The 24,307-nt window shown below is 36.4% G+C and overlaps 1 protein-coding gene across 20 annotated transcripts in view; it reads left to right on the forward strand.

The window, feature by feature from the left end:
* The window catches only part of PTPRD (protein tyrosine phosphatase receptor type D), a 2,536,342-nt gene that overhangs the window by 307,936 nt on the left and 2,204,099 nt on the right, over window positions 1–24,307 (forward strand). For all 20 annotated transcript variants that reach the window (XM_059889411.1, XM_059889419.1, XM_059889414.1 and 17 more), the window contains exon 2: window positions 12,378–12,432. The gene's annotated coding sequence lies outside the window, so the exon portion shown is untranslated. The remainder of the gene's footprint in view (window positions 1–12,377; window positions 12,433–24,307) is intronic.

Below are 24,307 nucleotides of genomic sequence, written 5' to 3' on the forward strand. Positions count from 1 at the left end.
TCTCATCATGTTAAAGGTATATGGATTTATTCTCTATAACTGAAACCGCCATATTAAATAGTATCCCCTCCATGAATATAAATTGACAAGATGGACTTTATTAAAATGAATCGCCAGTCCAGGTTCGATGCATGATACAGGATGCTTGGGGATGGTGCACTGGGATGACCCAGAGGGATGGTATGGGGAGGGAGGTGAGAAGGGGGTTCAGGATGGGGAACACATGTACACCCGTGGTGGATTCATGTTGATATATGGCAAAACCAATACAATATTGTAAAGTAAAAAAAAAAAAAATTTTTTTGAAAAAACTTGCTCCATGAAAGACACGTTCAAAAGAATAAAAATGCTCTCATCAAAATGGACAAAAATAGTTGCAAAAGGCACAGTCTGATAAAGGACTGTGTCTTAGTACAGATTGCTTTAACAGAATAACACAGACTAGGTGGCTTATAATAAACATTTATTTCTCCCATTCTTAGAGATTGAGAAGTCTAAGTTCAGGCCATGAACAAATTTGACATATTATGCATGCCCTCTTCCAGATTGTAGGCTGCCAGCTTCTTGCTGTATCCTCACAGGGCAGAAAGAGGGCAAGAAAACTCTCTGGGATACTTTTTATAAGGCACTAGTACCATTCATAAGTTTTCATGATTTAATTACCTCCCAGAGGCTCTACCTCCTAATGCTATCCCATTAGAAGTTAGGAGTCCAGCATTTGAATTTCGGAGAGACACAGATAATTTAGTCAATTGCAGACTTATCTAAAATATATGAAGAACTCTTAAATTCTTAAAATGTGAGAATAAGAAAACAAATAACCATATTAAAAATGACCAAACACCTTAAGAGATAATTTCAAAGATATACAGTTGTCAAAGAAGTGTATAAAAAGTTGGTCTACATCATATGTCATCAGAGAAATACAAATTAAAACAATAGTTAGATATCACTACAAAACTATGAGAGGCTTCCCAGGTGATGCTAGAGATAAAGAACTCACCTCCCAATGCAGGAGACATGAGAGATGCATGTTAGATCCCTGAGTCAGAGAGATCCCTGGAGGAGAGCATGGCAACGCATTCCAGTATTCTTGCCTGGAGAATCCCCTGGACAGAGGACCCCCTTTCAGGCTGCAGTCCATAAGGTTGCAAAGAGGCATACGTGACTGAAGTGACATAGTATGCATGCACAAACACACACCCAACTATTAGAGCGGCCAAAATCTAGAATGCTGAAGACACCAAATGCTACCGAAGATATGAAACAACAGGAATTCTCATCCATTCCTGGTGGAAATACAACATGGTACAGCTATTTTGGAAAATATTTTGGCAGTATCTTACAAAGCTAAACATACTTTATGATACTGGAATTAGAAGTTATACTCCTTGTTATTTAGTAAAGTAGCTAAAATCTTAGGTCCACATAAAACCTGTACACAGAATGTTTATAGCAGCTTTATTCATAATTGCCAAAGCATGGAAGAAATGAAAGTGTTCTCCAGTATGTGAATAGATGAATAAACTGTAATACATCCAGACAATGCAATAGCATTGAGTGACACAAGAAAATGAAGTATCAAGTCATGAAAAGACATGAAGGAACTTTAAATGAATGTTACTAAATGAAAGAAGCCAATCTGAGATGACTACATACTATAGGATTCCAATTATATGACATTCTGGAAAGAGCACAACTACGGAGACAATAAAAAGATCAGTGGTTGCCAGGGAGTGCAGAAAAAGGGGAATGGATAGAACACAAAGAATATTTAGAACAATGAAAGTACCTTGTATGATATTATAGTGATGGATATATATCATTATACGTTTATCCAAATTCATTGGCTGCACAATACCAAGAGTGGTTCTTCATGTAAACTATAGACTTTGAGTGACAATGATGTGTCAGTACAATTTTATCAGTTGTAACAGATGCCCCACTCTGGTGAACAGTAGTCAGGGATGTTGTCAATGGGGAATGTTATGCATGTGTTGTGGTAGGGGGTATATGGATAATATGTGTACCTTCCACTAAATTTAATTGTGAACCTACACCTTCTCCAAAAAGTAATGTATATTTTAAAAATAAATAATATCCCCTAAAGGAGAAAATAATTATTTATTAACTATTAATAAGATACTAGATATAGAGGAAGGATTTGAATAGACATTTTTCCAAAAAGTTGTAAATGGCAAATAAGTACATAAAAAGATATTCACTTTGTTAGTTATTAGAGAAATACAAATCAAAACCACAATAAAGTAACATTTGTGCTCCTGCCCTGTTGTTAAGTCATCTGATTTTTGTGACCCTGTGGACTGTAGCCCACCAGGCTCCTCTGTCCATGCAATTTTCCAGCCAAGAATACTGGAGTGGGTTGCCATTTCCTCCTTGAGGGGAACTTCCCAGCCCAGGGATCAAACCCACATCTTCTCTGTCTCCTGCACTAGCAGGAAAATTCTTTAATACTGAGCCATCTGGGAAGCCCTTAAGGTATCATTACAAACCCACTAAGATAATTACAAGTAAAAAGTCAAATAATAACAAGTATTCTTGATGTTGTGGAGAAATTGGAGTCCTCACACATTGCTGACATATAAATGTATATATGTAAATAAATATAAATGGTATCATCCACTTTGGAAAACAGTTTGAAAGATTCTCTAAATGATAAACTGCTACTGCTAAGTGACTTCAGTTATGTCCGACTCTGTGCGACCCCATAGATGGCAGCCCACCAGGCTCCCCCGTCCCTGGGATTCTCCAGGCAAGAACACTGGAGTGGGTTGCCATTTCCTTCTCCAATGCATGAAAGTGAAAAGTGAAATTGAAGTCACTCAGTTGTGTCCGACTCTTGGCGACCCCATGGACTGCAGCCTACCAGGCTCCTCCATCCATGGGATTTTCCAGGCAAGAGTACTGGAGTGGGGTGCCTTTGCCTTCTCCAAAATGATAAACAGAATTATCATATGGTCTTACACTTGTACCACTAGGGCTATATTCATGACAAATAAAAACATAAGTTCACAAGAACTTGTACATAAATGTTTATATCATGGCTGCATTTCTTTCTGGGAGCTGTAGGAGGAAATCCATTTCCTTGCCTTTTCCACATTCTAAAGCCTTCTTGCATTACAGATATCACCACCATCTTCAAAGCCAGCAATGGCTAGTAGAGTCTTTGTCACATCATATCATTCAGATTCTTACTCTCCTGCCTCACTTTCTCACTTATCTTAACCCTACGATTACACTGGACCCACCTGAATAATCCAGGATAACCCCCACTATCTTAAACTCACCTCATTGACAGTTTAATTCTCCTATACCATGTAATATAAGATATTCACAGTTTTGGGAGATTAAAACATGAATATATTTAGGGGATAATTATCAGGCTTACCACAAATGACTCTTTTTTTAAATTAAGTATTTTACCATTTTTAAATTATTATTTTAAAATCGGTTAATTTTAAATTAAATTCTACAGATATTACTAAATGAAAATGACCATTAATGTTTTCCTATGTATTCAATGTACTCAAATAATGGGAGAGGTAAACTTTTTAATTTTAAAATAGAAATGCTAAAATATACATTTTAATACCAGGATACCAAGTGTTATTTTGCCTACTAAAAATGACCAAGAATACATTTTTAACAAAAATTCAGCATCCATTTTGTTGCTTAGAGGCATAGAATTTTGACTGTGATGATATATGCCATGCATTCATGCATGGTTATTCACTCAGTTCTGCTTGACTCTTTTACAACCTCATGGACTGTAATCCGTCTGGCTCCTCTGTCTATGGAATTCTCCAGGCAAAAATACTGGAATGGGTAGTCATTCACTTCTTTAGGGGATACTCCCGACCTAGGGATCAAACCCAGGTCTCCTGCATTGCAGGTGGATTCTCTACTCTGAGTCACCAGGGAAGCCCTATATGCTATGCATGAAACAGTGTTTTTTGCATTTGTATAAGTGCAAATCATCCCCATGTTAAATCATTAAATTTATAATTTATACCCCAAAACACTGTTTTCTAATGCTTATTTTACTTTAAATGGTGCTCTTAAAAAAATCTAGGACACAATATTTCCTGTTAAGAAAGTGGGTCACAGGCATATGTGATTAGCAATTTTAGGTAATTTACAGCTAGAAGTTCAGACTGATCTTAATACTGCCTCATAAAAAGTAATCTGAAAATTAACAAAAAATTACCTGAAGAAAAAAATGTACTCATGAAAAGCAGGATTGATTTGAACTAACCCCAAAGAAAGGCAATAAAGTGTTAGAACAGGCAGAAGCAAGGCAGAGAAGCAAAAAGCAACTGGATAGGAGTGGGGTTGTCTGTGGCTCATGAGAATTAAATAGATGTAGATAGGTAGGATGGGTATGTGCAAGAGTGAAGAGAAAGATTTGACCACCTGGCAGATATAAGTATTTAAACACTTGCTTTATTTTAATGACATCACAGTTAAGCAGAAGACAAAACTGTAATTATTTATTTTAAGATTTTACACAAGTTGATAATCAGATCAGTGGAATACCAAAGATCAGTTAGAGCTGATCAGCTGCTGTAAGGTCTATGCAAAAACACACATTCGTAGAATTACTGTGTTTCTTGCTTTCAGATCTATACCTATCCATTCTCTTCCACTGTTTACTTCAGCAAATTAACCCAAAGACAGGAAAGCAAAATGCTGTCTCCTCCTCAGCAAATCTTCCCACAGACGTGGGGAAAAGATGCTCTCAAGTTATAAAAGATGCTCTCAATATTATCTTCAACTCTGTTAATGACACTGAACTCAGAATGGAAAAGGATACTGGTTCATTGTGGAAAATTTTAAACCTATATATTCAGATATACTTTGTTTTTCTGGAGTTCTAATATCACTTGTAGTTTAAAATAGTATCATCTTATAATACAACATATGTAGTCTATGCTGTATTAGTTAGTTAAATTACTGTATCACACATTTTCATATTTTCCAGTCTTTATTGTGTTTTCCTGGCATTTTATATATTGTTTTTTCAGTTCTTAGATGTTCTGCTTCAAGTAATTTATTGATTCATTTGTAATGCATTTAAAATATGAACTGAGTCTTCACAATGAACCAGGTATTATTTTAAATCCTTAAATTAACAAGGTCGGTAGACATGTATTTTTCTTTCAAGGAGCCCGAGTTCTTATGTTAGATGAGAGCCAGGGAATGGATTTTGATCCCAATTTGTTTTCTTATATTTTTTTTTCAAGGATTTCTAATTTTTACACAGAAACATTTTATCTTAGGATCCTATTTTGTTCTTTAAAATGCTTTCTTTGATTCTAGTGTTTTATTTTCCATTTTTGGTATAATTTCTTAAATTTAATGTAGTTTTATACTGTCATGTATAAAAGCTGTAAAAAGATTACTCAGAATTATCAAAATGTATTTTCATGTGTAAAGTCACAAATATTTGGCTGGTCAAAAAGTTTGTTTGAGTTTTTCCATAAGATGTTACGGAAAAGCCTTTGTAGCCAACACAAAATATTGTAATCACTTTTTATAATCAAAACTTTTGATTAGTTCCTTCATCCAACAAATATGTATTGAATACTATTTACAAGTCAGAAACTGAGGAGTATTCATCAATGTAGAAAAACAGCTAGTCTTTTCGACTTTGGCCTATGCAAAACTTTCATTCTAAAAGATGTAGAGAAAGGCAAATGGGGCTCAGAGACAGAAAATTATGTAATTTTACTATAATAAATATAATTTGGATTTACTGGGTGTAACAGTAGCACCTAAAATAAATATTTAACATAAATATGGAATAACATAGAAAGTGTGTCATTAGAGTATTTTTTGCATGACTTTTATTTTTGTTTTGATGCTTTTTAAATGTAGCATTTATAAAAATGTGGAAGTAGGACTTACAGGAAAGATGCTTTATATATATGTATAAAATATATATATATAAAAGTACAATTATGTATATGTATGCTGCTGCTGCTGCTAAGTCGCTTCAGTCGTGTCTGACTCTGTGCGACCCCATAGATGGCAGCCCACCAGGCTCCCCCGTCCCTGGGATTCTCCAGGCAAGAACACTGGGGTGGGTTGCCATTTCCTTCTCCAATGCATGAAAGTGAAAAGTGAAAGTGAAGTCGCTCAGTTGTGTCCGACTCTAAGCGACCCCATGGACTACAGCCAGTATAATTCATATAGGATAATTCTTCAAAAGGAACAATTATATATGTACATGTATATATACCATATACATATATAATTGTTCCTTTTGAAGAATTGTACTTTTTTAATTTGTTCACTAAAAAATTTTATTTCTCTAGCAGAGAGTAGACTATTTAGTAAATACATAGTGGAAGAAAGGGCTTCCCAGGTGGCCCACTGGTTAAGAATCTGCCTGCCAAACAGGAGACGTAGGTTTGATCCCTGGGTTGGAAATGCCCTGTAGAAGGAAATGGTAACCCACTCCAGTATTCTTGCCTGGAAAATCCCATGGACAGATGATGCTTGTGGGCTACAGTCCATGGTGTAGCAAAGAGTCAGACACAACTTAGCAACTAAGCAACAACAGTGAAAGAAAACAGATACATACACACTATATACCTTAATAAAATTCACAATCAAAATGATTGCTTAAATTACCTCACTTGAGTGTACATATGTCACTTATTCACTAAATAACTATGTAGGTATGCACCCATGAAATTAAAAGACCTTTGATCCTTGGAAGAAAATCTATGGCAAACCTAGACAGTGTATTGAAAAGCAGAGACATTACTTTGCTGACAAAGTTGCATTTAGTCAAAGCTATGGTTTTCTAGTAGTCATGTATGGATGTGAAAGTTACACCATAAAGAAGGCTGAGCACCAAAGAACTGATGCTTTTGAACTGTGTGGTTGAAGAAGACTCTTGAGAGTCCCTTGGACAGCAAGGAGATCAAACCAGTCAATCCTAAAGGAAATCAACCCTGAATATTCATTGGAAAGACTGATGCTGAAGCTGACGCTCCACTATTTGGCCACCTGGTAGAAAGAGCTGTCATTAGAAAAGAGCTGGATGCTGGGAAGATCGAAGGCAGGAGAAGGGGACAACAGAGGATGAGATGGTTAGTTGGCATGACTGACTCAATGGACATGAGTTCGAGCAAGCATCAGGAGATGGTGATGGACAGGGAATACTGGCATGCTGCAGTTCATGGGATCCCAAAGAGTCAGACATGACTGAGTGACTGAAAATGACAAATATATTAGAATTTATTGTGTATAAAATACCACATTGAATAGACATGTTAGAAATAAGCAAAATTATTCTTTAGATAAGCATACTTCTTTATTTAGAAAATAAAAATTATGTTCTTTTTTTTAAGGAATTAGTCAACTAATTTGTCATGAAATACACCTATCCTGAGTTTTTCTAGCCTATAAATTGATTGCTGATGTGTATTTTTATATTGCTGCAAAAATCCAATAATAATCATCCTTCTTTGCTGTATTGATGCCTATGCCATTTCTGAATTCACATATATTTTTATCGTAAGTGTATAGAAACAGGAAAAGCCCAGCAGCAATACTAAATTTTTAACAGCTATTTCAGTACTCATTTACAAACGTATTAAATTTCTTGTGTTCTACATGATTAAAAATTATGACTATATCCTTGAATAAACAAAGTAAATAAGTAAAGAGGATGTGTCACCTGTCAGTGACACGAAACAAAGTCAAGGGCACACTCATGATGCATGTAGAAGTCAATATGATCTGATGGTCTCCCAGTGAGATGCATGTGAAGTCCATACTAATTAACCTATAAATCAGACTGATGCTTGAGTTTATTTGGGCCAGAAAGACTACCTACTGTCAAGCAATCAAGCAATACCTCTTTAATTGCAATTTATTCCAACAACCACACTTTATTGATCCTAGCATACACTTATGCCACAGCAGTATCATTATTCAACTTTATTTTAACAGCTTCGAAAGGTTAGAAAGTTAGAAACCACAGTGAAAGAGACCATTAACATGTTGAGTTGCTAACATTGCTTCATGCTCTATGTTGAGCAATGTCAACTATATTTATGAAATTGTATGATAAGACAAGGAAAAGGGACTAATATTTAATAGGCACCTAAAATACCTATTGTTTTTTTATAATAAATATTACTTTTTAGTCACCAAAAAAAGCAAACACAACAAAAAGCACATAAAATCAGGGAGGATCAATATTGTTATTTGCATTTTACAGATAAGTTGCAGTTTAGAAAGTGTGTTAGTCACTCAGTCATGATCGATGTTTTGTGACCCCATGGTCTGTCCATGGAATTCTCTAGGCAAGAATACTGGAGTGGGTTGCTTTTCCCTTCTCCAGGGGATCTTCCCACCCAGGGAACAAACCCAGATCTCCTGCATTGCAGTCAGTTTCTTTACCATCTGAGCTACCAGGGAAGCCCAAAGTTGCAACTTAGAGGTAGAGTGAATTTCCTAGAACTTCATTGTTAAAATGTTCAAATCATCTCTCTCACTACAAAGCACATGTTTAATTTCTTATATAATTTCTTCCAATATTTTTGCACACTGACCATTCTATGATACGGTCTTCATCATGACACACTCTAAGTGATATTTAAAGTGTGCAGACAGCTCATCTACATGAATTTTGTAGCTAATATGATTTTTAAAACATAAAACATCATTGTATGATCATTCTTATTTGTCAGTTGTAACCCCATTTATAATCCAAGTTATCATTTTTCCTGAACTTAAATATTCAGATCAGATCAGATCAGTTGCTCAGTCATGTCCAACTCTTTGTGACCCCATGAATCGCAGGACCCCAGGCCGCCCTGTCCATCACCAACTCCCGGAGTTCACTCAGCCTCACGTCCATCGAGTCAGTGATGCCATCCAGCCATCTCATCCTCTGTCGTCCCCTTCTCCTCTTGCCCCCAATCCCTCCCAGCATCAGAGTCTTTTCCAATGAGTCAACTCTTCACATGAGGTGGCCAAAGTACGGAGTTTCAGCTTTAGCATCATTCCTTCCAAAGAAATCCCAGGGCTGATCTCTTTCAGAATGGACTGGTTCGATCTCCTTGCAGTCCAAGGGACTCTCAAGAGTCTTCTCCAACACCACAGTTCAAAAGCATCGATTCTTCGGCGCTCAGCCTTCTTCACAGTCCAACTCTCACATCCATACATGACCACAGGAAAAACCATAGCCTTGAATAGACGGACCTTTGTTGGCAAAGTAATGTTTCTGCTTTTGAATATGCTATCTAGGTTGGTCATAACTTTCCATCCAAGGAGTAAGCGTCTTTTAATTTCATGGCTGCAGTCACTATCTGCAGTGATTTTGGAGCCCAGAAAAATAGTCTGACACTGTTTCCACTGTTTCCCCATCTATTTCCCATGAATTGATGGGACCGGATGCCATAATCTTCATTTTCTGAATGTTGAGCTTTAAGCCAACTTTTTCACTCTCCAATTTCACATTCATCAAGAGGTTTTTGAGTTCCTCTTCACTTTCTGCCATAAGGGTGGTGTCATCTGCATATGTGAGGTTATTGATATTTCTCCTGGCAATCTTGATTCCAGCTTGTGTTTCTTCCAGTCCAGCATTTCTCATGATGTACTCTGTATATAAGTTAAATAAACAGGGTGACAATATACAGCCTTGACGTACTCCTTTTCCTATTTGGAACCAGTCTGTTGTTCCATGTCCAGTTCTAACTGTTGCTTCCTGAACCGCATAAAGGTTTCTCAAGAGGCAGGTCAGGTGGTCTGGTATTCCCATCTCTTTCAGAATTGTCCACAGTTTATTTGATCCACACAGTCAAAGGCTTTGGCATACTCAATAAAGCAGAAATAGATGTTTTTCTGGAACTCTCTTGCTTTTTCCATGATCCAGCAGATGTTGGCAATTTGATCTCTGGTTCCTCTGCCTTTTCTAAAACCAGCTTGAACACCAGGAAGTTCACGGTTCACATATTGCTGAAGCCTGGCTTGGAGAATTTTGAGCATTACTTTACTAGCGTGTGAGATGAGTGCAATTGTGCAGTAGTTTGAGCATTCTTTGGCATTGCCCTTCTTTGGGATTGGAATGAAAACTGAGCTTTCCAGTCCTGTGGCCACTTCTGAGTTTTCCAAATTTGCTGGCATATTGAGTGCAGCACTTTCACAGCATCTTTCAGGATTTTGGATAGCTCAACTGGAATTCCATCACCTCCACTAGCTTTGTTCGTAGTGATCCTTTCCAAGGCCCACTTGACTTCACATTCCAGGATTTCTGGCTCTAGGTCAGTGATCACACCATCATGATTATCTGGGTCATGAAGATCTTTTTTGTACAGTTCTTTTGTGTAGTCTTGCCATCTCTTCTTAATATCTTCTGCTTCTGTTAGGTCCATACCATTTCTGTCCTTTATCGAGCTCATCTTTGCATGAAATGTTCCTTTGGTATCTCTGATTTTCTTGAAGAGATCTCTAGTCTTTCCCATTCTGTTTTTTTCCTCTATTTCTTTCCATTGATCGCTGAAGAAGGCTTTCTTATCTCTTGCTATTTTTTGGAACTCTGCATTCAGATGTTTATATCTTTCCTTTTCTCCTTTGCTTTTTGCTTCTCTTCTTTTCACAGCTATTTGTAAGGCCTCCCCAGACAGCCATTTTGCTTTTTTGCAATTATTTTACATGGGAATGGTCTTGATCCCTGTCTCCTGTACAATGTCACGAACCTCATTCCATAGTTCATCACACACTCTATCTATCAGATCTAGGCCCTTAAATCTATTTCTCATTTCCACTGTATAATCATAAGGGATTTGATTTAGGTCATACCTGAATGGTCTAGTGGTTTCCCCTACTTTCTTCAATTTAAATCTGAATTTGGCAATAAGGAGTTCGTGGTCTGAGCCACAGTCAGCTCCTGGTCTTGTTTTTGCTGACTGTGTAGAGCTTCTCCATCTTTGGCTGCAAAGAATATAATCAGTCTGATTTCGGTGTTGACCATCTGGTGATGTACATGTATAGAGTCTTCTCTTGTGTTGTTGGAAGAGGGTGTTTGTTATGACCAGTGCATTTTCTTGGCAAAACTCTATTAGAATTTAAATATTAGAGTTGTAAAATTTCAGTTTGGAATTTTTAGCTCTTTAGACAATGTATGCAACATGTCTAGTAAAAAACCTTTTAGAGTTTCAGTGAATCTTTAGGAAATATTTGGTGAGTATAAAGATAGCTTAAAGTTTGACCTTTCACTTATTTCCCCTCAACTTAAAAGGCTATCTGACTTAATTGAATATTGATAATTAAAACATGCATATATTTCAGATGTATAAATTAATGATTTGATATATGTATACATTGTGCAATATTCACTACAATTCAGCTAATTAACATATTTATTTCTTCATATGGGTGATTACCATTGTTTTTGAGGAGGAAGGAGCAAGAAATTTAAGATTTACTCTTTAAACAAATGTCAAATGTAACAAATTTAAAGTGTATAATACAATACTGTTAACTATAGTCACATTGTAAACCTTAGATCTCCAGAACGTTTTTATATTTCATGACTAAAGTACATATTCTTTGACCAGTAGAATACATATCTTATTCTCCCTAACTAATTATAACCACAGTAGTGCTCTCTGTTTTTATGAAATTGACATTTCAGATTCCACCTATGATTGAGAATATGCAGTATTTGCTTTTCTGCATCTGGCTTATTTCACTTATCATATTTTTCAGGTTCATCCATGTTGTCTCAAATGACAGGATCTCCTTTTTTTAAGGCTGATTAATATTCTAGAGAGAGTGTGTGTGTGTGTGTGTGTGTGTAGTCAAATATATAGCCACATTTTCTTTATCCATTCATAAACAAACATTTGGAAATGTAAATTGATACAGCCATTTTGGGAAAACACTGGATTTTCCTTAAAATATTAAAAATATAAATATCCTTTGATCCAATAATCTCATTTATGGATATATATTCAAAAGATATGAAACCAATATCTCAAAGATATTTCTCATTTCAGCATTATTTACAATAGCAAAGATGTGGAAACAGCCTAAATATCCTCCATGGATGAATGGATAAAGTTTGTCATATCTTATACATGCTTTCTGAGTTGATGTTTTTATAAACCAAATTATCACAATTCTTCATGAATCCTCTGTAAATCATTGACCAGATTTAAGCGTTACAGGAAGAGACCAAAAAAGTGGAGACTCTAAACTTCCAAAGTAGCTCTACTTTTAATGCTTCTATTTGTTATGCTTCCATAAAATTTCATTCACAGAATAAATAAGCCAATATACTTTAAAGTGTAGTTTAAAATCATGGATCTAGTCCAATGTCCTCATTTTCACAGGTGAAGAAATGAAGATTCAGAGAAGTAAAGGACCTGTGTCAAAGTCACAGTGCTAGTAAGTAATATCTACAAATCTAGAGTCATATGTGTCACACTGTTTGACCTGAGTTCTATCTATTGCATGACAATTTTTTATTTTTCAGCTAAGATTCAGTGTTAAAAGTCTGTGTAAAACTCTATTTCCATTCCTGACATATGCTTACTGGCACTAATTGCTTGTGATCTGTGTTCAGTTCTACTACACACTTTGGAAGACATGTAGAAACGGAGTTACAGGACGTTCCTTTTAAAAAGAGACAGTGTGAATCATGAGATGGTGTCCCAACAGAAAGATGTCATTCATTTCAGGCCTTGCCATGTCCTTGGTGCTTAATAAGAATCATTACATTTTATTTTCAAAAAATTCTGTAAGGTTTTGATACATAACTTAGAAATAAACTAAAGCTTTAAGATGTTTGATAGTTTTCCCAAGTACATAGAGCTATTTAATGTCAGAGCTGGTTTCAAATCAAAATCTGACTTCAAAGTTGCCCACTTATTGTATTGTACAATTCTGTAATTAAAGACAAACATTAATACAACTAATACATAATTCCAGATCAGTGTGATATACACTAGTATGATATAATGTCAAGAGAAAACTAAGCAATAAAAGATCAACTTGAGTTGACAGTGTATAAAGATAGATATTTTCTTGGTATTGACTCCAAGCTAGTGATTTTTTGAAGATTTATTACTATGAAGACATTATGTATAATAATATCTGTAAATGAGTGGGGAAATATTGGCTACATATACATAATGACATTACAGTTGGAGATTGCTAATTTGTCAAATAAAGTAGAATAAGAATTTCAAAAAAAGGAGGCTTTATTTTATCTGTTGGAATATGAATGAATTATTGAAGAAAACAAATGACATTTTGAATTCGATGGGGTATAGATGTGTGAGGATAGATGAAATCATCCATCCTCAAGAGGAAGTGTAGGAAACATGGAGGTGGAAATAAATAGGGACATTTGGCAATAGGGGAGATTGAATCCTCAAATATGATAAGAGTGAGGTGTTATTTCAAAAGGTTGAACTGGGATTCTTTGGTGAAAGTTTTGAAACCTGATCTCAAAAATTATATTTTACTATATAAATGAAAAATGGATATTTTAGGTGCTTGTTATTATTATTTGTTTATTGCTGTAATCTGTGCAACTCTATAATCAGAGCTGTGTCTTAGAAAAACTATGACAGCATTATGATAGTCTACATAGATGAAAAATCAGAAGTGAGGATACCAAGTAGCTGGTGTGCAAAAAATGAGGTCAAACACTCCTTCTTGATTTGTATCTGTTTTGTCTGTAAAAGATGGTGACACCCCCCCTTCCCAGTAGCTGAATCACTCAGATTTCTATGGTAACTTTGAGGAGGAAATATTACTGATCTCATATCCCAGGCCTTAGCTCAGTTTGCCTCAAAGAAACATAAAATTCCATAGATCCAATATCCTATTTTCTTCCATTTGTCTTTTTCTAATAAATATTTATTGGATGAATAAATAAATCCCTTTTCAATCTGCTTGAAAATCACTGTTATGTAGAGGAGACGATAGATGCCATGATAGTTTTATTATCCTGGAAGCCTACTTCTTCCTAGAGAAGTCCTTCTGACTTCCCTTGTGCTTTACCTTAAAATTTGCACTCCAGTTGGAGGAAGGGAAAAAGTAAGGGATACTTGTTTTTTCATGAGAGGCATAAATTAATATGAAGTAGCTGTGCTAGTCTAAAAATTTTGCCCAGACAATGAAGGAACGTCAAAAAATTGAAAAAAAGCCTTCATGCAAATTAAGAATCATTGATTCCTATAGATCAACCACTTGGTTTTAACATCTAAATAAAGAGGAAAGAGCCTTAAAAGCCCTCTGCTCTAAGGTTAGCTAAAGGATGTAGGACAACAGCTCTTAATTTGGATTTCATTTTCAACTTCTAGCACTCTGCTCATTTTGAAAACCTTCTTGCTCCGGGAATTGTATGCATCCATTAGTGAGGCTGACCAACACCACACATAATGTCCTGCTGTTTCTTAACTGTGATCCCACAAGTAATGATACTGCTATGCTTTCTTCTTGCTTAGTTGAATTCATCATAGAATTGAAACTTTCTTTAGATTTTTTTTTTTTTTTGTCTTGTGGATTGCATTTTTTATTCCAGGCTCCCTTTAAGTATGTGCTTCATTTAACTTATATCTATTCGTCTTATAAGCAATACATCTACTAAATTTATTCCTTCTGTATTGAATCTCTGGTTTCCTTTGTTAGAAAAAACATGGGCTACTCCATACATGGGCTGTCCTTCTCAAAGGCAGTACCTTTGCCTTTAGAAAACTTTTTACCAAGCTGATATATATTAACATTTCTGTACTTCTAAGAAAGCAGCACTTTGATGTAGGTGCTATTCAAGTAAACTCTATGTATAAGGTTTGACATTTTGTTTGGTCAGGTATTTGAAATGAAAAGGTAAATTAGAGTTTTAGGTGTGAAAGTAACAATAGAAGTACACCTTTTCCAGTAGAGGTGGTAAAAGTCAAAATAGGCCAAACGTGTGAGGTCTGGTGTGAGCTCTGAATATCTATATCCTTCTGTCTGATACACATAAATTCTATTTGTGAAGTGAATATGTACCTTATTGGCTTGTAACTGACAGTTCTTTGGTCTTTCCAATTGTCTATTTGTGAAAGTACTCTAATCCATCAGTTAAAGGTGACATAGGATTGGATAGAAATCTGTCATTTGATTTTATGTCTCAATAGTCAGTCCTCTGCTTGCTTAAATGTCACACATTAGGCAAAATGGTGAGTTTGCACAAGGACTGAGTTGGAACACCCCAAGTGATTCCTGGTAGCCACTTGTTCTGAGAAGTGGAGATAAATGTGGCATACTCAGCTTTGTTTCTTGGCTATAACTATAATATTGCCAGCAAGACCCAGTGGCATTCTATTTATAATTTTTGTTTATACATTCTAAATTGGTCTTTGAACTAAAACTAGAATGAAATTCATATTACAGAGATGCAACTTGCTTCGTAACTCTTTAATCTTTGGTATAGGGAAATGAGAGAAAACATTTGCTTAGTTTTCCAACAGGATAACTTAATAAATGTAGTGCTAAGATAATTTTAAAGAAGAAGGATTATTGAAAATGTATTTGAGCAAAAAATAGAACAGTTTATTATGAGAGGTAGTTTGGAACAGAGATCAAGATTATAGATCCTGGCGAAACATAATATGTGTGAACTAATGGATTCCACCATTGTTATTTGTATAACCTTGCAAAGGTTTTCAAATGGTCAGATGTTTGTAACAGGGGTATGCTTCTTGCTATGATTTATTAGGATTAGCAAACCACTTCAGAGTAAACTTGACATAAAATAATGTAGAATCCCTATGGCAAGTGAAGTTCCATTGACCTAAGGGCAGACTGAATTGGAGTAACTCTTTTAGCAGTCTTTGCTGGGACTGAGTGATCTTCATAGTATCCTGGTGTGTGCCATGGAAGTGACAGGCCTTAATTAAAAAGGCTGAGTTTAATATCCTTCCTTAAGATTTTACCTTTTATAATGGCAGTGAATGTTATCTTTTCCCCAACCTCTCCAGATTCTCACACCCCTCAAAAATGAAATTGGAAAGCAGCCGATTCCACTTCGTCAGGGCAGCCAATTAAATGGCAGAGGGTGTCTGTTTCTGTGTCATTTTCAGAAACAATTGTATCATTAAATCGCTGAAATTGTAGTGTCAGCAGGAAAGAGAGCAAATAGCTGCCAAAGGGAGGAAAAAATATGAACAATACAGCTACTTTGATGTCTTCCTGCCTTCCTTTCCAGTGTCTATTGCTGAACAAGCTACAAACAAAACGTGAGGGAGCAAAGGCTCCTGCCAATGAGCCTGGGTGGCTCTCACCTCCCTTTCTGGGAGGCTTGCTCACAGATTTCTTCCGCTCCCACTTGACACCTTAGGCGGACCACACTAACCAGTGTTTCAGAACACAACACCCACGCCCTGCCTCTGCTCCTCTCCAATTACTGTTCACATGCAAAATACACTTTCTCATCTCCTTTTAAAAAATGTATTCATTTATTTATTCAACAAATAACTATGAAGCTACTACCTTGTGCTAGGCACAGTCCCAGACTAACATACATCAGTGAACAAGACAGACAAACATCCCTGCCTTTAAGGAGATTACTTGGAGGTAATAGAAACAGACAGTAAATTATTTGCATTGTTGTTGTTGCTGTTCAGACACTCTGTCATGGCTGTTTGCAGCCCCGTGGAGTGCAGCACGCCAGGCTTCCCCGTCCATCACCAGCTCCTGGAGCGTGCTCAAACTCATGTCCATCGAGTCGGTGATGCCATCCAACCATCTTGTCCTCTTTGCGTTGTAAATCTGTTAATTATGTGGTTGGGTAAGAGGAATCAAAGCCAGGGGACTATAGTTTCTAATAGGATAGTCAGAAATTGGGAGAAGGTATTTTATGATGTCAAGAGAGGCACAGAGAATAGTGATTGTAATAACACCCACTCTTTTTTGGGGACTGCTGGGGTTCTTAACCCTTCCAGCTCTGTCACTTCCTCGTTGTGATACCTTCTTTATTTCTCCAGGTCTCAGTTTCCTCATCTCTAAAATGGGGTGGTATTAAAACCTATTGAATCTCATTGTATGCAAAGGATTTAGAACATAAACACTGTACATATTACATAGTGCATGTAGTAAGTCCTTAGTAAATATATAAATTCATTATTATGTTCTGAAAAGAGTCTGTACCTCAATTTAGAGACATCTAAGTGTGAAAACTCAAGGACATTTCTCACTAATCTGATCCTCATTTGTATGATCAGGAAAATTAATATAATTCCTATCATTTACAGCTGTTGTCAGGATTATAAGAACTTTCATATTATGTGTTCACAGGCGATCTTTGTTAAATATCACACCCTTTCCTCTTCTAGATGCAGCTGAAATGCTTTAATGTATTCTCATTATCCAACCAGTGAAAATGTCGTCTCCTAGTGTCACTTACATGGTACTTATTACATACAAGCTTGTGCTATATTGCATTTCCTCTTTTCTAAAACATTATGGATGATAAGGTGCACCTATTGATTTAATAGCAGCTTTTCAAGGGGAAGAAAAGAAACACTTCCACATTAAAGGCACTCATCAATTAAATTATGTGCCTTGATTTTAAACATATTTAAATGTGAAAAATAAGTGGGTCATAGAATCAAGAAAATGCCTTAGTTTCTGTTTCTGTCTCATTGCTGCTGCTGTGTGATTAACTACTCAGATACTATGTAATTCTTTGTAGCCTTCTCTTTGCTTAACCTACTACCTTGTACATTTCAAGAACTCTATACAATATTTCCTAGATAACTGCATAACTCCTTGAACAAAAGAACTTGTATAAGTTTATACATCAAATGAAAACTTATCATGTTATTTTTAAGTAGGGGACATTTCTTCATTCAAAATTGTATAAAATTGAAAGGATATTGTGTGGTAGTTTTTTTTGGAGGAGGGGATACAACATGCATGAAGAATCTTTGTTTCTACAGATTGTATGAATTGTTAGGTAGGCCTCCTTTTGAGTGCTAATTAGAGAAATTCGATTTGGACTAGGGAGCCAAAAAGAGAATTTTCTATAAGGATACAGGATTCTAGCATAGAACTCAAGAACAGGAATGCAGATGCAACTCTGACCACTTCACTTCTAGCACCAATTGCTTCATGAATCATATTTTACTGCTAATAAACCACTCTTTCCTGAGGGGCATAACACAGCTTGAAGTTAAGGAATTCAGACACAGAGATGGTTTCCCTCGGTGCTTTGGTATCAAAGCTTTCACCTGTACCACTTTATCAGTTGGAGACGATTCAAGTAACTGACGGAGAAGGCAATGGCACCCCACTCCAGTACTCTTGCCTGGAAAATCCCACGGACGGAGGGGCCTGGTAGGCTGCAGTCCATAGGGTCGAGAAGAGTCGGACTGAGCGACTTCACTTTCACTTTTCACTTTCATGCATTGGAGAAGGAAATGGCAACCCACTCCAGTGTTCTTGCCTGGGGAATCCCAGGGATGGCGAAGCCTGGTAGGCTGCCGTCTATGGGGTTGCACAGAGTCAGACACAACTGAAGCGACGCAGCAGCAGCAGCAGCAGCAGCAGCAGCAAGTAACTGGGGACTGGCCTCTCGTCCTTAAACCCTTAGCTCCTTCTGGCTAGTCAGGTTCCTGCTGCTGCTGCTGTTGCTACTAAGTCGCTTCAGTTGTATCCGACTCTGTGAGACCCCATAGACAGCAGCCCACCAGGCTCCCCCGTCCCTGGGATTCTCCAGGCAAGAGCACTGGAGTGGGTTGCCATTTCCTTTTCCAATGCATGAAATTGAAAAGTGAAATTGAAGTCGCTCAGTCGTGTCCAACTCTTCACGACCCCATGGACTGCAGCCCCCCAGGCTCCTCCATCCATGGGATTTTCCAGGCAAGAGTACTGGAGTGGAGCGCCATTGGCTTCTCCGCAGTCTCCTGCTAGTCATAGTCTTTTCAAAGCCATTCAAGCTTCCTTTGCTGCTGGACCCAACATCAATGCCATATGATTTCAGTTTTTGTTATAATAGCACTCACCTTCTAGACCCGTTTCAGAGAATCAGATTACTGTGATGTGAAATATGGAATATATTATAGGAATTTTTATGGAGTTGTGGCAGCTGAGGGGGATACTAGGCCACTGCTTCTTCATCTAATGTTGAGCTTAAAGTTGCTGTGAGTTGCTTAGGCTATGAAGTGGAAGAGAGCAAGGATAAAACTGGAATCCATGAGGATAAAGGGGGACCCAGGGAGATAAACTGGAACTCAGCTCCAATCTGCCCCTTACCAACTCTAACACTGATGATAAGTATGACCTACTGGAGAAGTAGGCAGCTTCACCAGAGGCCCACACATGCGTTTAACCTCAGAGAAGCTGAAGGAAGAGAATCAACAGAAGCTGAAGGAACTGCAAGCATAGGTGCTGCCCTATGCCAGTGAGGTAAGTCAGCAGGCAGACCAGGGCACATGCTCCAGGGTCTGACTTCCTACACCCACCTTTGGAGAGAAAACGGGTTCTCACTTTTCTGCTTGCCAAGTAGCGTGCAGGTTTCTTTTGTGGCCTAACTGGAAACCATGCACAGAATGAATTGTGAGGAATGTAGTTTCAGTTTAGCTAAGGTAACACAGTAAAATATACCATATGCAGTGTGTATCAAGCCTTTGAAATATTCATTTCCATTGACTATAAAATAAGCTTTTGAAGATACAGAAACCCCATATGGCCAAAAAAAAAAAAAAAAAAACCTGGTTGCTATAAAGATACAAGGTTCCTAAAATATATTCTAAAAAACCAAGATCGGGAATGTAAATATGGTTCAGGAATGTAATTTAGTGGGAATATATGTCATAAGCACTCTCTCTTTCTCTGCTCTTTGTTACTGCTTTTTTTCTGTCGTTTGTTTTATTTATCCTTCTGACACCACTCAGGTTTCCTCTGTACACTCAATCTGCGTGTTGGAATATACAAACATTAGTTCTTGAGATTTGCATAGTGGAACCATTCAGAGAAGATTAAGGTCATTCTCTAAGTCCCAATTAAATTTTCTCAGAGAACATTCAAGTTTACTGTGACAGAGGGCAAGTTCATCTTATACAAATGACAGTTGCCACTTCAAATATATGGATGAAATAAGGAAATGGCAATTTGCGGGGGGGAGGGCACACGATTGCAGTTCAGTAGATGTCTGCTGCTGCTACTGCTGAGTCACTTCAGTCCTGTCTGACTCTGTGAGACCCCATAGATGGCAGCCCACCTGGCTCCCCCGTCCCTGGGATTCTCCAGGCAAGAACACCGGAATGGGTTGCCATTTCCTTCTCCAATGCATGAAAGTGAAAAGTGAAAGTGAAGTCACTCAGTCGTGTCTGACTCTTCACGACCCCATGGACTGCAGCCCACCAGGCTTCTCTGTCCTTGGGATTTTCCAGGCAAGAGTACTGGAGTGGGGTGCCAATTGCCTTCTCCGTCTAACAGGGTCCAATTTTTGTCATTGATTCACTGATCTGAAATTACAGATATGTACATGGAGTCATTTTTCTGTATTATTTAAAATATCAAAAACATAGAAAATGTGAATTTCCAAGTCATTGAAGTAAATTGTTGTGCCTTATGACAGACTACTTTGTGTACATAAAATGATTATGAAGTTTTAAAGGATGTAAAAGTATGTAGCATTACATTAAATGCAAAAGGTATACAAAATAGGATTTTCAGTGTAAACTACTATGTCAGAATATCAGTATAGTAGCTGTCCCCTTATTGTAAGATTAGAAGTGTCATTATTCTCTATTCTATTTTTTTCTAACTTTTATACAGTAAACATATACACTTCTACAATTTAAAAACATTCCTATAAAAGTTTCACCACAAGACTTTGTGTGCAAAGTACTTATTAAGCTGTTTCCCCTGGAAAGAGACAAGAATGATCTAATTAACCTGCCCATCAGGAATTCAAGTAGAAAGTATTCATGGACATATTCTATGATCTTTGCTATCCAAGGACATCACAAATGGCTATTTTAAAACATATAATAGCATTTTAAAGATTTATTCCAAAATAGTAATACCACTCTCAATTAATCCTAATTTCTTGAAATATGCACATTAAAAACAAATCTTTTAAGCCCTATTTCACTCTCTTGAAATAAGTCATGCATTGCCCAAATAGCAAAGAGGGCAGTCACAACTAAAGGAAGTTTAACTGAACCAGATAAAAGCAATGTGACCATTAATTCCAATATATTAGGAATATATATTCCAATATATTTGAATATCCATATATTCAAATGTTGTGAATTTATTATTTACCACAAACGTGAGATTAATAAAATATGGCTTTGTTTTATCATCAGAAAGCAAGAATACAACTAAAAAAATGAATACAACCTACATTTTCCACACTGCAGTAATATTCTTTAGAAGCTAGAAAATAACTCAAGCTATGTTAATGAAGATGCAAAACAACCAGCCTGGTCTGAGAGCTTATATCTACATGCCATTTTGTCAGATTTGGGAGAGAGTGGGATGTCGTAAAACAAAAAGAAGCCATGCCCTAATTTTAAAGTTCTGATTAGTTGATCCTCTGTCTTCATATTATCTTTCTCTGTTCAATTAGATCACAATTTTTACTGCATAGGATTGAATCTAGCCCCATATGTAGACTGAAACTCAAAGAACATACAATCAAGTATTTTTTTTCAGATGTATAGCATGCTAAAGCCTTGCCTCCAGCAAGTCATTCAAAGTCTCATAGGAAAACTCTTGATACTGGCTATGTTGACTTGATCCTAAAGAGACAAAGAGGCCTTGCATAAAGGAATTTTTGTTCTACTCTGTACACATTTCTAAGTTGCCTAACAAGTTCCTTTGGGCAGAGGAAAGTATATAGTAGATATATGTCAGTGTGTGTGTGTGTGTGTGTGTGTGTGTGTGTGATGTGTATTTTTAAAAATGGATTCTTCTATTGAAGTTTGCAAAAACCTCTTACATCCCATCTTTACTGCAACTCTCTCTCCTTTTCTTTTTTTCCTAATTGTGCAATCTCATGAAAAGCATTTTAGAGTACTAGGTTTAATTCAATAGCCATCATCATGAAAAAAAAAAAAAAAAAAAGGAAAGCTGGGTTTGTATCTCAATGCTGCTACTGCTGCTGCTGCTAAGTTGCTTCAGTTGTGTCTGACTCTGTGCAACCCCATAGACGGCAGCACACCAGGTTCCCCTGTCCCTGGGATTCTCCAGGCAAGAATACTGGAGTTGGTTGCCATTTCCTTCTCCATGTGTCTCAATAGTTAATAATATAGTATACTGGAATGGCTCCAGGCTAGATGAGTCACTGATTAAAATGTTTGGCTCTCAAAATTATTTAGGATTCCTATTTTTTCCCCTATTCCCTGCAGGGCCAATTAAATAAAGTGTTTCTTTTTGTTTAAGGTTGTTTTGCTTTTAAAATGAAAGCTAATCTTCAGAGACAGATAGCATATCTCAGGGGCATATAGTCCTCTCCCTTTCTTGTCTATCCCAACCTGGCAGCAGAAACATTTTATCCAAACTCCAGAAATTGTGGCAGCAGTGTAATATGTTTCCTGTTGCAAGCCCAAAAGAGTCATTTTTCCAAGTGATATCCAAGTGTGGGTTTGGGTCACTGCAGAAACCAGAGACCACCAGACAGTTATTACAATGGGCCCTCTTGACAATTAGGTATTGGTTTGAGCCCTAGGTATTAATGTATTGACATAAAGAAAAGAAATAAAAATATGATTTCCTTGTATATCTTTCTCAGAAAAATTTTGTGAAGGGGAAAATTAGTTTCAAAAGCATCTTTTGTAAATCTCCTAAGGTTTTACCAATGGGATGCTTTTGTTCTTCAAGTTTAAGTTTTAATACAGAATCACTTTATTCAAGAAAACTAGGTTGTCCAGGAAGTGTTCCATGAAACCATTGTCCTGATGTAGAAAATTCAAAAGGCTAGTGCAAAATTGAGAGTTGATTTGTTGAAATCTACCTAGTACATGTAAATATAACTTGAAAAGAATCCCAATTATCATAAACATTTAGGACATGATACAAAGTAATATGTAGAACCATGTACATTATTAATCATTTATCTCACAGCCATGAATTAGCCCACTGAGTGATATGTGATCTGGCTGGCTGTTTCAGATAAATCAACTTTTATGAGAAAAGTATTTTATTTTAGGGGAAAGGATCACATTATCTCTAAATAAAAATGTCTTTGAACTCTATTATCTACTAGTATGTATGTATTGAAGAATAGTAACATGTTATCATATATAATCGCAGTAATACATTTATATAATATGTGTAATATACATACTACACAAATATGCACAAATATACTTATGTCTCTGTACTTAGTTAGATTTCTAAATGGCTGAGTCAGCATGGAGAGACTCTTTTGGACATTAGCATTTTACCTGAATTATCTGACAGCTTTTATTAAGGAACACAAATATCACTGACTCTGGCTGATAGCTTTTCTCATGTGGCCTAAGATTTTGAAATTTTTCCAGCGAAACATGGAAGGTACGTTTTTCATTTTACTTTGTGCTTTTAGCTAGAGAAATGATGAAATTTATAGGAAGTGAAGAAATATACCTTATAATTAATCAGTGAATCAAAATTTAGGTTTGGGAGAACTGTTCTTTTTGGATATTTATTCTGATAGTTTCCTCAAAGGGAAAACACAGTTACCTGAAAGTACTTTCTGTTTGTTGCATTAAAAATATTACTACCTACTAGGTTGTGAATTTTTTAATTTGCTTCTCCTATTTAAACTAATGGAAAAATACACTTACTATTTTGTGAGAGTGGTACCTGACATTGATATTCTAACAATCAATATTTTATACAGATCAAATTCTTCCTTTAGTCATTATTCCAAAAAATCAGGTAACATTTACTAATTATTATTGAACATGAGATTAATCCCATAGGATGAAAAAAATTTACTCTGCCTGGAGCTTTGGTTGTTTCAAAAAGTTTGGTTATTGTTTGCTGCTTAAAAAAAAAAAATAATGGAGTAAGCCTAATTTAGTGTTGTTTATGAGAATAATAGGGTTAAAAATCATATATAATGTAAAAATAATAAAGTATTTTACTATATATTTACTCAGAATTCATCTTCTCAGAAAACAATAAGAATTATGGTCAGGCCTGAATTTACAGGCCTGAATAGGTAGGTACAACAAAATTTTTGAATATTTTCAAATATTATATTTGCATCTCAAAATGTGGCTAGTGATACTAAGTATTAGCATCACCTGAGAACTTGTTTTATTTTCAG

Source organism: Bos taurus, chromosome 8 (assembly GCF_002263795.3).
Source record: "Bos taurus isolate L1 Dominette 01449 registration number 42190680 breed Hereford chromosome 8, ARS-UCD2.0, whole genome shotgun sequence".
NCBI classification, from domain to species: Eukaryota; Metazoa; Chordata; class Mammalia; order Artiodactyla; family Bovidae; genus Bos; species Bos taurus.